Here is a 4679-nt window from a genome sequence, read left to right on the forward strand (position 1 = left end):
ATAATAAATTAATATTCTGAATTTAATACTAAAAGTGGTCTTATCAAATCATTTTTGTGAACAAAGGAGGCAATGTATATTTCTTCATAATTAAAATATTGCATTTAACTATAATTTTTTTAAGTGTTTTAAAATTTTGGTCATTCCAAAAGACCCACAGGTGTCTTAAGGACACACAAGTCTTCTCTACTTACAATAGGTTTGTAATAAAAGGAATTTATGTGTGACTTACCATGATCTAGAGATTCTTCATATTTATAAACTTATTTAGGCTCAGTGAGTTAAGGATAATTATCACCAGATGAGGAGACTGAGCTGCAGAAAGGATAAGTAACTTGCCCAAGTGTTGCAGTTACATCTTGGTGTAGTCAATATTTAATGCAGGAAAACCGTGGTTAACCACTGCACTAGGCTACCGCCAAAAATGTTTCTCAAGACAATGCCATCTGTTTTGTTCAGTGTAGGAACATGAACAAGTCATCAGTAAATTATTTCCCTGAAAGAATGAGTTTAACTGCTCTTCTATCAAACAAAAGTAATGTGTACTGCTTCTGCCAAATAGCAGTTCTGGGCAAAGAAGAACTCATGACATTTTTGATCATATAAGCAAATTATGTAACAAGGTTTTTGCTTCTGGTGCTATGTTTCAGTTATTTATCATTTAATTTAACTTTTATTTTTTTCAGTGCTGGGGATTGAACCCAAGCTTTTACATATGCTAGGCAATTCATCCCTCCTTGAACAATTTACAACTTTACCAAAATAGGTCGCATAATGAGATTAAAAATGATGTTAAATCTGGGCTTTGGATTTAGCTCAGTGGCACTGTGCCTGCCTTGCAAATGCAAGGTCCTGAGTTCGATCCCAGATACCAAAATAACAACAACAACAAAAATGATGAAAGTCTGAGCACTGTTGGAATAGCCTCTGGTTATATTGGAATCCTTCTTTTTTTTTTTTTTTTTTTTTTTTCAGTTCCAGGCAGGAGTGGTTCCACTGAGCTAAATCCCCAACCTTCTTATTAATCCCCAACCCTCTTATTATTCTTTTTTTTTCCCTCATATTATTCTTTATGTAACACAAAAAATATATTTGAAATTTTCTATATTAAATATTGAAAGGAAAAAAGAGCAAGAAAGTCTTGGAGAAGGAATGAACTATTCAGAAACACAATTTAACCCTGTACTTTGAAAGGGTTTTTGGCATTAACCGAACAGGTAAAATCATCTCAAATGGCACTGTTATATGTTCAAACAAGCAGCAGGCTACACCTGCATCCTGCCCTTTGTTTGCACTGCTTTTTATTTGTCTAAGCCAAAGTACTCGCAAGGCCATATGTGGTGAAAATCTGCAGAGTTCTATTCATACTTTCAACAGCTCTGAGACTTGGTTAAACACTGTATAACATTCTCATACAAACTGCATTTCAGGCAGGGCGTGTTGGCACAAGCCTATAATCCCAGCACTCGGGAGGCTGAAGCAGGAGGATCGCTGTGAGTTCGAGACCAGCCTGGGCTACATAGTGAGTTCCAGGTCAGTCTCAACTACATAGTGAGACCCTGTCTCAAAAACAAAACAAAACAAAACCCACTACATTTAAGTCAAGACATTAAAAAGTCAATCTAATAAGTATATTTATTCAGTAAAAACTGAAGAATAAAGATTCAATATTTTTCTACAGATATTTATTCTTTGAAATAAAGAAAAACAAGCCTGGTAATTTTTTTTTTCTGGTACCGGAAATCAGTTCTGGACCTTGAGCCTGACAGCTGGAAATTTGGTAATTTAGATTTCTTCAATTCATGTCTTCCGTCTTATTCTAAGACAAAAACTTGTAGAAATGAAACAGACATAGTTCAGACACTGAATTAAATTCTTTAAAAACATACAGTGATAGACACATAATATAAGCAACACTGAATAGAGTCAGATGAAAGAGAAAAAATGTTTAATCTTTTCACAAAGAGGGCTAAGACATCGACACTGAAAGGATCATTGAAGAAGATAAAATCATGGTAATCGTTACTGTTAACAAATAGGATATAATTTTATGAAATAATGAGATTATAACACAAGGAGTCACTGATAAAACTGTTATAGCAGAAAATGGATAAATCATTAAATATAATGAGATTTAACTATCACTGTGAGGCAAATGATATGCAATTAGAAAAAAGAACCGAATATAAAAAGAAAGCAATGTTTCTACCCGTGACTCCACATTAGTAAAACTCTAGCGATACAGAGGAAAATATCTGTGTCTATTAATAAATTATAGACCTAATTTTCATTAATTATACTAACAATAGTCCTTCTAAACTCAAACTTATATCCTATCAACCTTTCATTTTATTGAACAAACATCTGTACAACATTTAGACTGCATGAGGCACCACGCTAAGCATTTTACAAATATTAACTCATTTCATGGACTAAGTTTGAGTCACCCATTCGGTAATCCAATAAACCTCTACCGTGTTATGTACGGTTCACAGAAGATACGGAAAGGAATAAGACATTGTCTCTGCTCTCGAGATGATCCGAGTTTCTGAAGTGAGATAAGACACTGGCCGAACTCTGAAAACTGCTGGATTTATGGCCGTCGGTATAAAAAGCATTACTTCTGCGGGAGAGGAGAGCTAACTTCGTGTGAAGAATCAGTACAGGCCGTCAGGGAGGAGAATGGAGCGGGGGAGGGTCCCGCTGAAGAGGAACCCAGCGAACACAGAGGGGAGGAGCAGCGGCGTTGAGCTCGCCCAGATCCAGGGGTCAGACCCAGGCTGGAGTCCTCTTAGAGATGTGCCGTTTATGAACCAATGCAAAGGGCTTCTGTTGAGGGCCATTGGGCCAAGCTCTGTCCAGCCAGCGGCGTGTCCTGAGTCTGGGCTGGCTCGGCCTGAGAAGGGGCGCTTTCTGTCATAGGCCCATCGGGTGTGCGCTCAGCCCCATAGGACTATGTAGCTGTCTTTACCACTCTAGAAAGAAAGTTGTGTTTATCACAGGGTGAAGGCCAACCCTTACTAGAGCTGTTGAAACCTCTTGAATCTCCCATGATCCACGGTATTTTGCTGACACATATAAAAAAGCAAAAAAATAGTCTGAAAAGGCCCAAAAGGCAGTAAAAGAATCTTATCCAGACCTGGCCAAGTTCTTACAAATTGTGATGCTCGACACTGTTAACTTGGGCTGGGGATGTAGCTCAGTGGCATCACGCCTGCCTCGCAAGCACAAGGTCCTGAGTTAGATCCCTGGTACCAGAACACACACACACACACCAGAAAATGTTAAATGAATGAACATAAATTGAACTTCTACATGTATGACTAGTAAGAGAACAGAAGCATAGAAGACAGTAAAGACAGCCATCAGCTCAGGTGAACATTCAAGCCAGGACTCATTTTCAGTGGACACTAGATAACAAACATCCCATGAAGCAACGCTGAATTTAGAAACTCTCAAATTAGGAGGTGTAGATTCTAGCAGAATAAAACACAGCCAAATTAAACTAACCAGAGCACGGAAAGGGCTCTAGGAATGAAAACCTGTTGAAAGGTAGGTCCTTGTGAATGAAAACACATTGACTGAAGCAAAAGTTAATATCAACAAACAGAACATGGGATCAAAAATGGGATCTTTGGGGAGCACCCATATCTAAATATGAGTCAGAAAATATAAGGACTCGACTGAAGGAAAATTTTTTTAAGAAGCAAATGAACAAAAATAAAAAGGGATGGATCACCTTTGAGGAGGGAGGGATCAGCATTTCCACATGCATCAGGGAAATCAAGAAAGTTTAAGATTTAAAAGCCCCACTCGGCTTTTGGATGAGTCACTGGTGACCTTAGTCTTCTGCTGTTGTTGTTGTTTTTTGAACTCATAGTGACCCACCTGCCTCAGCCTCTCGAGTGCTGGGATGACAGGCATGTGCCACCAAGCCCGGCTACTGGGGATCTTCGAGGAGCAAGGTTTGTGAAACATCAGGTAGAGCTCATGGACTGCAGCGGGTGTAAGACGGAAATCAAGGGGAGTACATGGAGAGCCGAGAGGCAGCCTTTTCTTCAGAATCTTGTCATAAAAGGAAGAGGGTTGCTTACAGAAAAGGGATGGAAGAAGGCTTTTGTTGTTGTTTGTACTTTTCTAGTATGAAACAACCTTCATTACACACCCTGAGAGAAAGGCTTCCCTGAAAAGCATAGCTGCAGTTTTAGAAGTTTGTAGATGAACAAAGGCACTAGCTGAGAAATGAGGGAAAGGACCAAGAGGATTGAGCTATGTCTACCTCGAGGTACAAGGAGGATGTTTATTCTCAGCGCAGCAAAACCCACCGGGAGAACACACTTGGGTGCTGCTTCCACGCGGGAGACCAAGGCCGCCAGGGGGACTGCAGGAGTCTCAGCACGCAGTGGAAGTGAACACTCACAGTTAATGAGAGTGAAGACAGAATGGTCAAAGTTTATGTGGACCCCTAAGAGTATCCAGTAACTTCCCACGGTGTTGATGAATAAAAGGGAAACAACTTAACTTGAAATATTACAACAGACTCGACTTGATTCGCCACCAGGCCCCATTTGTCTGAGGTAAGTGCCTTCTATATCCACTCAGATAGCTATTTGCAAGCCTATTTTAACTAGTTTATACTTACATCGTACGTCAGTCGTTGATCTACAAACCACACTTGC

Source organism: Fukomys damarensis, unplaced genomic scaffold, assembly GCF_012274545.1.
Source record: "Fukomys damarensis isolate Sample0158 unplaced genomic scaffold, DMR_v1.0_HiC HiC_scaffold_3, whole genome shotgun sequence".
Lineage (NCBI taxonomy): Eukaryota > Metazoa > Chordata > Mammalia > Rodentia > Bathyergidae > Fukomys > Fukomys damarensis.